Below are 13,240 nucleotides of genomic sequence, written 5' to 3'. Positions count from 1 at the left end.
CTGTTCCCCCAGGAGTGCCCAAGGCCTGACTCAGAGACAGGAAGACATCCTACCCCCATCTAGACAGCCCAACTCCAAGAGCCCCCAAGCAGGCTGAAGGAACAGTGACACAAATTCTCCTGTCCGCAGGCACAAGCATGGCAGGATTCTCTGAAATACAGCCAAGCCAGAGCACAGGGAGGAGAGGGGCTCATGCCAGCACTGTGAGGAGAACCTCCCCCGCCCCATTCTCCAGGTGGGTGGAAGGGACCTTCAAGGTTATCTAGTCCATTGGTCCACATCTCTGTCCCCCCCCCCACAACATGTCCCAATTTTGCATTATGGACATAACATTATGTGCCCCCTCAGTGGTATCTGCCAAATCTACATACTCCTGAAGTACTCATTACTATTTTCTTCAAATTTACACTTTTAACTTGAAAGCATTTATTTTAACTAGAAACTTTGTGTTAATACTATAAACAGAAAGCCAATAGCATTTTGTGTGTGTGTGTGTGACAGAGACAGAGAAAGGGACAGATAGGAACAGACAGACAGGAAGGGAGAAAGATAAGAAACATCAAATCTTCGTTGTGGCACCTTAGTTGTTCATTGATTGCTTTCTCATATGTGCCTTGACCGGGAGGCTACAGCAGAATGAGTGACCCCTTATCTAGCCAGTGACCTTGGGCTCAAGCCAGCAACCTTGGGATTCAAGCCAGCAACCATGGGGTCATGTCTATGATCCCACGCTCAAGCCAGTGACCCCACACTCAAGCTGGTGAGCCCATGCTCAAGCTGATGAACCAGTGCTCAAGCCAGCAACCTTGGGGTTTCAAACCTGGGTCCTCTGCGTCCCAGTCCAACATTCTATCCACTGTGCCACCATCTGGTCAGGCACCAATAGCACTTTTAATAACTAGAAAATGACATTAAAATAACTATAGCATTAACAAAACTATTTATTAAATTTTAGCTACATGGAGCTACCAATTAAGACAGTGGTTCTCAACCTATGGGTCACGACCCACGGGTTGAGAACCGCCGAGTTAAGATCTCTTTGTTAAGAAGGGGAGGGCAGCAAGCATGGGGAAGCTGGTAAAGACACATAGCACTACACTGACACTTTCTCCCTGGGACAACCTTGGATTAGATAAAGTTGAAAGGGAACACACTTTCTCACTATGTGAGCCAATGGTATGTAATAGCAGGTCCACGAGCCACTGAAACTTATCTCAGGTCTCACCGCAGGTACCACACCCCACGTTGGGAAGCTCTCGGCTTGTCCACTTCCTGTAGGAGTTTGAGCACAGTGGCCAGCTGGCACCCTGCTGCCACAGTCCATTCTGGTAATGACAATGCTTAGAAATTGCTCAGTTCTTTCCTATTTACAAATTGTCCTTAAACCCATCATCAAGTATAGACTCACAACAGAAATTATCATCCCCATTTTTTAATGAGGAAACTGAGGCTTTGGAAGGTGAAGAGACTTCTCCAGAGTCACCCAGCTACACAGAGTTAGTTCTCAAGGAGGGGATCCTCTGCTTCCACCCAAATGCCTTTTCTGCTCTACCTGTCTCCATCCATCCCGGAGGATGGTATCCTGGTGTCTACCTGGTATTTGAGGCTCTCACAATCCTGAAAGGCAAAGAGGCAAATGAGTAAGTGGCTGAAGTTAAGGGATATTAAGATCTTTTACTCTGGAACCACACTGCTGTGTGTCCCTAGCCTGCAAATGTCATTTCTCTGAACCTGTTTTCTTGTCTGTAAAATGGGTATAATAATAGTACTTATCTCATAGGGTGTGAGAATTAAATGAAATAATGCATGTGCACAACATCTGGCAAAAAGTGCTCAAAAATATTTATTACTAGGGAAGTACAAAGGATAAAATGAATACAGGTAAAGAGTTACTGATTAGGGGAAGGCGGAGAAGGCATGGCATGGTTCTTCACTGAAGAAAATGATCTACGTCTTAGTGCGTAAATATGACTTTGGGGAGAACTGTCCTGACTGCTCATGCCCTCTTCCTCCCTCTCTCGCCACTCCAAATTTCAAGGTCTCATCTCCCTCTCTCTGCTCAGGCCTTTTAATGACACTTGACACATTCTTCATAGCCTGCTCTGGGCATAGCTGCCCCAAGTAGACTCCCCTTTAAGTCACAATGTCCAGTCTGTTTCCTCCAGGTACTGTCCAGGTGGAAGGTTGGGGGCCAGGCCCACCCTGGCACTCTGAGCATTCTAGCAGATGTCTTTTGAAGTACTTGTCCTGATAGTAAAGACTGCTGCTCTCCCTGAGGAAGGTGAAAGGCATGTTTGCATGTCTGACTTTGTGATCCTTCCCAGGAGGCTCTAGTTGATTGGACCAGGGTGGACACCTGACCCACTCAGAGCCAATCAGATCTTCTTCTGGAAGTTTGGACTCGGATCTGTCAAGCCCTGGGTTCTATCTCTGACTGTGGCTGGAACTGAGGGACATAATACAGGAACGATAAGTGGCCCAGCTCTGGAAAAGCAGAGGAAACCTAGTCTGTGGCGACAGAAAGGTAAAGGCAGCCAGTAAGGTTGCTTCAGTTTCTCCTAGCAAACAGGTCCCACTTCCCAAAGGCTAACGATTTTTCTTCCCCTCAGTTCCCAGTAGTTCCTTGTGTCCTGGTAATAAACCCTCTGTATGACCAAAGCTGGCTTGAGTGAGTTTCTGGATACAAGCAAAGACCTGACTAAGACAGGGGAGAAGATGGAAGCTGGAGACTCAAAGATGAACAATCCCGAAGAAAAATACTCGCTGTGCCTGCTCAGTTTACCAGGAAATGAGGCAGAGATGTAGACTCAGCACAGATATGGCCGACGCAGGTGGGCTAAGTCTGCCCAAGGAGGGCCAGGAGGGTTCTTCAGAGGCTTCCCAGCGAAGGTGGCGGCTGGGCTGGTTTTGAAGAATAAAAGACTTTCTCCTGGGAGACAAAGCAAGAGTGGGGAGGCATCACAGGACAGGGGAAAAAGCAAGCGCTGAGGCACAGAGGCACAGAACAGCCTGCTGTGTTAGAGGAACTGCCAGGAGTTCAAAGTGAGGTGGGGGAGTAGGGGAGACAGTCATGCAGATCACAAAGGGCTTTGAATACCATGCTACCTACCCTAAGAAGCTGAGACCCTTCCTGTCACAATGGGGAGCTACTGAAGTATTTTAGTAGCAGGGGATGACAAGGTCAGTTCTGTGTTTTAGAAAGATAGCTCGAGGGCCATAAGAAAGGACTGGAGAAGGCAGGCCAGGAGAGATGCAGGGAGGCCAGTGAGCATGCTAGGCAATGCTTCATTTATTCCTTCATTCACTGAACAACTCGCTGCATACCTACTATGTGCCGGGGCTAGGCAAATCAGGATTCCTGACCCCATGGAATTCACAGTCTAGCAAGAGAGACAAGGAAAAAACAATTCAACTGTTTTTGTCATGAAGAAGGACAAGGTCCTATGGAGGGGGCAGTGTTTAGCTTCCAGTTTCCAGGCCTTGCTGCAGAAATAATGTTCAAGCTGGTATCTATCTGCAGGATAAGTAGGAGTTAACAGGGCACCAGGAGGAGGAGAGCATTTCAGGTTGAGGGAACATGTGTGAAGTCCTGCAGCTGAGGGAGAGGGCGGATGGCACAAGATGATACAGAAAGGTACGCAAGGACCAGATCATGCAGGCCCTTGTAGATGACGTCAGAGTTTGGCTTTTATTCCAAGAAGTCTTGGAAGGGTCTTAAGCAGGGAGAAGATATAAACATTTATGTTTAGAAGATCACAGTGTGAAAAATGAAATGAAGTGAGGCGAGAACAGAAACATAAGGAGACCAGTTTAGGAGTCTGTCGCAGTGGTCCAGGTGAAGGCTAATGGTAATCTGGAATGGGGGGGTGGGCAGGGAGAGGGATGACAGAACCATGAGATATTCAGAGAGCTAGCACAACTTGCTGAAGATTGGCTGTGGGATGTGGGGGTGAGGTGTCCAGGAGAACTTCCAGCTTTCCAGCTTAAGCAAGTGGGTGGATGGTGGTGGCAGGGAAGAGCTGGGGACATTGGAGGCAGAACAGGTGCCTGCAGGCGGAGCTGGGGACCTAGGTTTGAACCTGAGGTTGATTGTGAGACATCCATATGTGGCCTAGGAAGTAGCTACATCTGCAAGTCTTGAGCCCCAAACAGATAAAGTCAAGAAAGTAAAGGAGAATATCTGGTGATGGGGTGGGGTGTGCAATAGAGTAAGAAAGGGGTCTGGGCAGCTCTGAGAATGGTAGCAGCTGGGCCTGGGGGCAGAGTGACCAGGAGCTCTGAGCTTAGAAAATCAGAACCATGAAATCCAAAGTATACTTAGCTCAGCCCTGGGAGGCATCTGGCTTTGGCCCCACCTTTCCTGGCCAAGCATCACACCTCTGCACAGGCACTTCCCAGCTGAGACAGCCCTCCCTTCTCCACAATATCTTCCTCCTTGGCAAGCAAACTCCAAGTTATCCTGCAGACCCAGCTCACAGGCCCCTCCTCCTAGTTGAAGACTTCCTTGGTCTAGGCATGTGCTCTGCAGTCTGAAAACCTGGATTTGAATCCCAGCTCTGCCACTTAATGGCTGTGTTACTTTGGCCATGAAACTTCACTTTCGTAATCTATACAACGCAAATAATAATAGTAACCTACCTCATAGGGCTGTTTGAAGATGTGTGTGTGAACTGCTTAGCAGAGAACCTAGCACACAGTAAGCACTAAATAAACGTTACTATTATTAACATCCACCCACCTGGACATGGTTAGTCATGTCCTCCACCTTATACCTCCTCCACTTGGGAACTACTGGCAGGTCTGTGTCCCTCCCTGCCTCTTCCTACCCCTACCCAATTTGTGGTGCTATAGGACATGCAGGGCCCAGTGCTAAATGAAAATGTGGGAGCCCTTGTTCAAAATTATTAAGAATTTCAAGATGGTGACAGCAAAATATTAAACCAAGTGTGGGATCCTTCTAATTGGAGGGTGCTGTGCAACCATACTCATGAAACCAGCCCTGACCTCACCCCCAGATAGCCCTGGGCCTGGCCTGGCCCAAGTCGGTGTCAGCCTCCATGCAATAGGGTAAAAGTGCCAGCTGACAATCGAGATAGGGTTTTGTGATTTCCATCTAGAATGTCATTTATCCTTCCTGTGGAGCGAGAACATCGATCTCATTTTATAGTTGAGGGCACTGGGGTTCAGAGATGGGGTGTGGCCTTCAGCTTAGAGGAGGTCAGAAGACCCTGATAACGAGGGATGAACTTTGTCAACAAAGCCCAGAGAGAGGGAGCTGGAGAGACTGGGACTGGCCCCCTCCCTCCTGGGACAAGCCACATAAACAACCAACTCCCCGGGCACCAGGGCTGCAGCACAGGAAAGGGCTGGGAGAGGGCAGAAGGTCACTCCTGAGAAGGTTCTGCCTGAGGGCCACAGACTTCAGCCCACCTCTATGGAAATCAGACCCTGCCTTCTCTTTTTGGCCTCAGGATAATTCCCAAGTTTTTAGGATCCTGCTAGACCAGGAGCTCTGACCTGGTTGTGCTGAGGCCTGCCCACTTTCTACCTAACCTCCACTGCTGTCCCTCCCCCCACCACTCCAGGCCTGTTCCTACCACTGCCAAGGCTTTAGTTCCCTTCCCTTGTTCCTTCTCTTCTCCTTCTCAACTCCTTGTCACTCTAGGTTCCCTAAATCCCTCACCCGCTCTGGGTCGTCTCCTGGCTAGAAGGTAGGCTCCCGGAGGCAGGGACTGCCTGGCTCACAGCGCTTGGTCAATCAGGTATCTGAATGCATCCCCCTGCAACAGAGGCAGGGGCCCTGCACTCTCTCCCCTTCTCTCTACTCCCCAACCATCCTTTTCTTGTCCAGGTATCTTCAGCCCAAGGTGTGAGAGCCCAAACTTGCAAAGGGAAGAGAATCACGATACAGTATGCAGCCTCTACCTGCCAGCCCTGGGCTGGGTGCTGTACATCCAGGTAGGACATTTAATCCTTCAAGAACCTTCCGGTCTGGGTGTAAATTATTCCTATTTTCCAGAGGTGTCAGAGACCACCTGCCTGGAACGGTAATAGAGCCTGGAAGTGGCAGACGCAGCATTTTAACCCAGGTCTGGTTGGTCACCCAAGTACCTGGTGTCCTTTCTGCCCGTGGCTCACCGTTACCAGCCAGCCTACCCCCAACCAGAGAGCAACTGTTTCTCACCCATGCCCTCAGTGCACACACACCCCAGGCAGCACGGCTCCTCTGTTGGGTCAGCAAAACACTAGTGTAGAAGCCAGCGTAGAAGTCACTCCTCTCCTGGGTCAACAATATACCAGTGTGGGAAAAATATCCCCCAGGTCAGCCAAACACTATCGGGGGAAGATACCCCCACTGTCAGCAAAGTGCAGGTACAGGAGGCACGCCCTGCACCTCCAGTCAGCAAAAGGCCAGAATGAGAGACACTCCCCTATACCCACCTCTGCCTGGGCCCATGACATAGGCTGGTGGTACACAGATAGAGTCCTCCCAGGTGGTGCTCTAGGGGTGAGAGGAGGCAATAGAGCTGGGGTGCTACTGCTGCCTGGGGGAGAAGGCTGCGCTGGGGAGTAGGCAAGCTGGGGTGAGAGTTCTCACATGGCACTAATGAAATCAACCACCAGCCTGCCACCCCCAACCCCCACTCCCCAGGGACCCTCCAGGCTCCAGCTGATGCAATGCCCAAGCTGGATAATTGTTTTCTTCCCTCCTTAAAGGGCCAGCTGCTGTTGTAGCTACAGACATCACCCCGACCCTTGACAGACCCCACAGAGCTTAGCTTGGGTTAGGGATAGGGGGAAGCCCAGAAAGGAGCAGCTCAGCCCTGGGTTCTGCAGAGTAAAATCCAATTAGTGTCTAGAGGCCAGAAGTGTCTGTAAGCAAGAAGGGAGAGAAAGATAGTAAGACAGAAACAGTGCTTGGCCCAGGAGAACACATGCCCTGAGGGAGGGATCTTGGTCCCTGCTCGGTCCTCAGCACCTGACTCCTGCCTGCCTATCCCATCAAGTTCTTGGCACAAGAGTTGCTCCTGAGTTCAGCAGTTCTGTTTCTGAGCTCCCCCGAGTTCCAGGCACTTTGCTAAGCAGCTCAAATCCACCATTTTATTTATTCCTCCCAGCAGACCTAGAAGTGGGTCTGTTTTACTGAAGGAGACTCAGAGAAAGGAAGTGATTTCCTGAATAGCACACAGCCAAAAGTGGCACAGCCTGGGTTTGAAGCCAAGTTTGCCCAACTCTGGGCTTCATATCCTGCAGAGGGTTATGTAGGTTTCAAACCCCAGGGCTGGAGATCCCTAAGCTAGGTAGCCTGGCACAGAGGGCAGCAAAGGGTTCTGTGGGTCCTAAACAGGGTCTGAAGGGCAGGATGCTTGGTTTAAAAACAGGTTTCACAGATCCCTTTCCTACCCCCCCCCAAGAGAATGCCCCATTAGGTTGCCTACATGCCCCCAGGGACAGCTAGCAGCTGCCTGATTACAGTCTAATTGGTGGCTGGCACCAACTGTGGGGCTGGCTAGTTAACCCCATGGTGACCAGGCCTAGACCAGAAAGGCCCTCTCCCCACACTTTTGGCCTCAAACCTGAGGACTTTAGACTTAAGAAATCAACATAGGCAGAGCACTGGACCAAAGGGGCAGCAGCCTTCCTCTCTATACCCAGACAACACCCCTGGAGCAGGGGTTGGACAGTGACATTCTAGGCTCCCTAGCTCCACAGGACCATATCCAAATAGCCCCCATGTGGCAGTGCCAGCTAGCACCTCTTGTTCTCTGGCCTTGGGTATGGCATTGTCCACCATGTCCAGGACACAGGAGCTATGGGCTCTGTCTGGGTTTCCAGGCCCAGGATACTGGGAAGAAACCCACTACTCAGGGTTGGCTTGTCCGAAGAAAGGGACGTGGGCACAAGTCCAGGTAGCCTGGGGGCCAGCCAGCCAAGATATCTTCCCCTGAGAGGGTGCCCAAGTCGCTCACCAAGGGTCTTGCCAAGCTTCCCTGAACCCTGGCCTCTGCACTGTGGATTGACCAACTGCCTTTCCCAGCTTCCCAGAAGCCCCCTCTTCCCACCCTAGAACTGGAGTGAGCACCACTCCTTTTCTTTCATAGAGTAGGGGGTCCTCTAGGCACAATGGTGTCTCATTGGGAGGAAAGAGTGGCCACTTCTCAAGCAGGGCACAGGCAGGAGGGAGGGAGGCAGGCTGCCTTCCAGATCCCTTTCCAGGAAGAATTTTAAGCACTTTCCAGAAATGCCATGCGAAGCAATGCTGTTGAAGACCAAGGCCCCAGATGTTCTGAGCTTCAGCAAAAAACTCAAGATTCTGGAGCCCCTGACTCCAATCTCCAGGCTTCCCCAAACACCCCACGTTCCCCTCTTATACCTTAGCCCCCACCCCAGAGCCATCACACACTGTGCTCAACCCCTGGGCTCCTGCCCCCCATACCCTGCACGCTCAGATCTCTACGTGGCGCTTCTTGGCCAGGGCCCCTCTCCCCTCCCCGGGTGGTCCCTCAGACCTCCGTAGCCTTCTCCTCACGTCCAATCCCAGGCGAACAAGGCCTACCGACTTACCCGGGGTGGGGCCAGGGGCCAGACAAGGAGGGTCTCCGTTGGCCGAGACGGCTCTGCAAGGCGGGGCAGGTGCTGCCCCGGGACCCCGCCCCGCGGAGCCGGCGGTAGGCGCGGCCCGGTCCTAGGCGGGCGGCGGACTCCAAGGGGTAGGGGTGCGGGGCGGGGAGGGGCGGTGAGAGAAGCTCACGGGGGCATCGCCCGCCACTGGGCCAGGCAGCTCCGCTTGGTCCGCCTGCGCTGCCCGTTCTGCAACCGCCACGGTTCTCAGCTGCCGCCGGGTGCAAAGCCCAAGCCCGGGCTGGCGGGAGGCGAGGAGGGAGGCGGGGCCTGCTGGGGGCGGGGCACAGGCAGGCGGGCCCACATGGAGGGCGGAGCCAACGGGCTGGTTCTTTAACGGTGGGCGGGGCCTAGTGGAATCCGGAGAGTCTTGGTTTGCCTGGTTGGGGGCGACCTATGCTAATAAGGCCTCAAAGGGGGTGGGGTCTAGGAGGTGCCTCAAGCCTCTCCACATCCCTAGGCTAGGGCACTCCTGCCTCCAGCCTTGCTCTTCTCTCCACCACAACTTCTGTATGTTCTTTATCATCCTTCCTTTTCTTTGGGGCACCTCAATGGCACGGCAGTACCCCTGTCCCACTTGGACCAGATCCAGGAACATCAGATGATGAGAGAGGGGAGACATGACTTACAAACATTAAATCCAATTTACAGGTGGAAAAACTAAAGCCCAGACAGTAGAAAAGTTGCCCAAGTGTCCCTTTCAGACAGAGGGTAAGGTTGTAGAGTTTCCTGCCCTGAGACCCAAGGTAACCTCCCTCTCCTGCCCTTTCTTTTCCTAGAGCAGTGCTTTTAAGCTTGAGGTGATTTGCCCCCATCTTCATTTCCGGAAACATTTGGCAATGTCTGGAGACATCTGTGGTTTCACAACTGGAGGTTGCTATTGGCATCTAGTGAGAAGAGACAGGGCATGCTGTTCAACATCCTCCAATACGTACAGCAGCCCCACACCAAAGAATTATCAAGTCAAAATGTCAATAATGCCAAGGTTGAGAAGCCCTGCTGTAGGACCTGGCATCCCCCTAAATGAACTTCCAAGTGGGCTCCCTGTGTCCTGGGTTCCTTGACAACCAGAGACTTGAGAAGGATGCTGTATAAAGTATCTCCAAGGGTCATGGCTGCCCCCATCTTGCCATGTTTAATCTTGCTTAGTTGATCAGTTCCGCTTCTGGGCTCCAGTGTTCTTAATTCCGTTAATTTACAGAGGGGACAATATTATTTGCCTTCTGAATTGTTTGCTGGAGGCATACAAAACAAGTAGTGTTCCCTGCTGAGGGCATGGATTAAAATGTGAATCGAGAGTGGAAAGGTGTGGGGAAAGGAAAATGATTAGGATTAAATGACCCTCCTGAGATAACTAGCTGTATCTTCTACATACCCTTCACCCTGTCTCATCCTTTCTCATCTGGTCTGTAAGAAGGGTAAACTGAGACCCAACAATGTGGACAGCCCAAAGCAGGGTCCCACAGCTGGCCAGCAGTGGTACTGGAACTCCTAATTCTATCACTTATTAATTAAACTTTTATCATCTAACCTACATCAATCAGGCCTAGACCTAAGGCCTGTGTTATAGAACAATTTCTACAGGGTAGATTAGATTGGGGGAACAAAATGAGGGCCAGGGAAGCAGCTGAGCCAGTGGTGGAGGTGAAGGATGTGGAGAGCATAGCCTGTGAAGATGTAGGAGAGAAGGGAGGTACCATGATTATTCTGGACTCCTCCCAGACATCCCATCACAGAGACATCTAAACCAGGGACTTCCTTTGGAATCATAGTCCCTTTGCACATCTGATAAAAACTTGCACTTTCCCTCTGGAAAAAATGTGCAGATGTACACTTTCCATACAATTTCAGGAGCTCCAAAGCTCTATATTGGCTTCCAGAATGGTTAGGACGTAGTGGTCAAGGTTGATTCTTAAATGCATATAGAATAACAGGCAGAAATAAAAAAAATAATCTAGAAAAAAGTAATGGACAAGGATTTACCTTACCTGATAATAAAATATATTATGAAGTCAATATATTTAAAGCAGTGTGACATTGAAGCAGACCTAGAGGAATCAATGGGACAAAGTGGAGTATCAGAAATGGACAACCACAGAAGGAAGTTCCATGTATGATAAAAATAGCACTTCAGGTAAGTGGGAAAAAATAGAGACCTTTCAACAAATGAGTGGAATAACTGACAAGTCCTTTGGGGAAAGAAAAGAAAGCTGTGTCCTTTTCCTACATGGAAATAAATTCCAGATGCAGCTTATATTTAAATAACACCAATAAAACATACTCAATGTTTTAATAGTCTTGGAAATGAAAGACTTCTAAGCATTATAAAACCTAGAAGCCAAAGGGAAAACACCAATAAATTTGACTATAAAAACTTCTATAAAAAAGAAGTGAGCATACTGAAGTTGGGAAGACAAATGGCAAATCCGGAGGGGATCAATCCCAGTTGACTTCTATTCTTGCGCCCTCTGACCCACTAGTCCCTCCACCAAACCACAAAGCGGTCAAGCTGGAGGGACGGTTGTGGGGAATGAGGCCGAGCATATCTCTGAGGCGCCTTTCCCGGCACCCTGGCCAGTGCCCACCTGTTCCAGGGCCGGGAAGTCCCAGAAATCCCCGCTAGGCCATCTGGTTCCACAGCAGGTGCCTTAGCACAGCGGAGCCAGAGTCCGCCCCGAGGTTGCTCGCCACTTCTCTCGTGTGGCCATCTTGAGAACTGCAGTGCTTGGTTTCAGCTCATGCAGTTTCCCCCGCGTTTAAGGAGGGTTTCTTTGGGGTTTTTTGTTTGTTTATTTGTTTGTTTTGTTTTTTTGTTTGTTTCTCCTTAAAATAAATAACATCGAAAATTTTGAGGACGAGATAAATGTTCCAAGCAATGTTCCAGGCACTGAACATAGAGTATTTTATTTGATTCTCAAAACAACTCTTCTAGGTGGGTCCACTGTATTATCATGTCTATTTGACAGATGAGGAAACGAGATTTGAAAAAAGCAACATGTCCAATGGAGTAGTGGCCTCAGAATTCAGTGCCTGACTCCTAGCCTCACTCTTTTTTGTTTGTTTGTTTTTTGTATTTTTCCAAAGTGAGAGAGGGGGTTGGGGGGAGAAAGAGGAAGACAGAAAGACTCCCGCATGTGCCCGACCGGGATCCACCCGGCATGCCCACCAGGGGGCAATGCTCGGCTCCTCTGGGGCATTGCTCTGCTGCTATTGGAGCCATTCTAGCACCTGAGGCGGTGGCCATGGAGTCATCCTCAGCGCCCAGGCCAACTTTGCCCCAGTGGAGCCTTGGCTGTGGGAGGGGAAGAAAGAGATAGAGAGAAAAGAGAAGGGGGAGGGTAGAGAAGCAGATGGGCGCCTCTCCTGTGTGCCTTGGCTGGGAATCAAGCAAGGGACTTCCACACGCCGGGGCGAAGCTCTACAGCTGAGCAACTGGCCAGGACCACCTCACTCTTATTGTAAGAAAGCCAACCCCTTGGGAAAATTCAAGAAAAAAATTTTTTTATTTTGTGACAGAGACAGAGAAAACCAGAAAGAGGGACAGACAGACAGGAAGAGAGAGAGAGAGACAGAGATAGGGATAAACAGACAGGAAGGGAGAGAGAGAGAGAGAGAGACAGAGAGAGAGAGAGAGAGATGAGAAGCATCAATTCTTCGTTGCAGCACCTTAGTTGTTCATTGACTGCTTTCTCATATGTGCCTTGACTGGGGCGGGGGGTGTCTACAGCAGAGCGAGTGATCCCTTGCTCAAGCCAGCGACCTTGGGCTTCAAGCCAGCGACCATGGGGTCATGTTTATGATTCCATGCTCAAGCCAGCGACCCCACGTTCAAGCTGGTGAGCCTGTGCTCAGGCTGGATAAGCTGCGCTCAAGCTGGCGACCTCGTGGTTTTGAACCTGAATCCTCTGCATCCCAGTCTGATGCTCTACCCACTGCACCACCACCTGGTCAGGCAAGAAAAAAAATTTTTTTTTTTTTTACACAGAGAGAGAGAGAGTCAGAGAGAGAGGGATAGACAGGGACAGACAGACAGGAACAGAGAGATGAGAAGCATCAATCATTAGTTTTTTGTTGTGCATTGCAACACCTTAATTGTTCATCAACTGCTCTCCTATATGTGCCCTGACCACGGGCCTTCAGTAGACAGAGTAACCCCTTGCTCGAGCCAGCGACCTTGGGCTCAAGCTGGTGAGATTTTGCTCAAACCAGATGAGCCGTCGCTCAAGCTGGCGACCTCGGGATCTCAAACCTGGGTCCTCTGCATCCCAGTCTGATGCTCTATCCACTGTGCCACCGCCCGGTCAGGCAAGAAAAAATTTTTGAGTTTACTCTTGATCTCAGGTGCTGGGGATTCAGAAGCCAGAGCAACAACCATTAGGGCAAAGAAACATTTCTAATACAGTGAATCCTGGAGACAGCAGAGGACATACTAAGTCCAGGAAGGGGTAGGAGCAGTGAGGAGGAATCCCAGAGGTGTTCTTGAAGCTGAGCCTTGTGAGATTTGGAGGAGTGTGCAGCATTCACAAACCTGGGGGGGGAAAGAAGGAGTGTCAGGTAGGAACAGTGGTCCACATACCTTAAGGCTGGAATAAGTTGTAGGTGAGGCTTGACAGTACAC

At 50.4% G+C, this 13,240-nt stretch overlaps 1 protein-coding gene across 1 annotated transcript in view; it reads right to left on the bottom strand.

The window, feature by feature from the left end:
* Positions 1-8,844, bottom strand: part of RIMS3 (regulating synaptic membrane exocytosis 3) — a 39,983-nt gene extending 31,139 nt beyond the window's left edge. The window contains exon 1 of the mRNA XM_066269509.1: positions 8,566-8,844. The gene's annotated coding sequence lies outside the window, so the exon portion shown is untranslated. The remainder of the gene's footprint in view (positions 1-8,565) is intronic.
* Between the last annotated feature and the right edge of the window lie 4,396 nt (positions 8,845-13,240).

This window comes from Saccopteryx bilineata, chromosome 3, assembly GCF_036850765.1.
Source record: "Saccopteryx bilineata isolate mSacBil1 chromosome 3, mSacBil1_pri_phased_curated, whole genome shotgun sequence".
Taxonomy (NCBI): Eukaryota; Metazoa; Chordata; class Mammalia; order Chiroptera; family Emballonuridae; genus Saccopteryx; species Saccopteryx bilineata.
The sequence above is the reverse complement of the archived record's forward strand: the minus strand, read 5'-3'. Positions and strand labels throughout refer to the sequence as shown.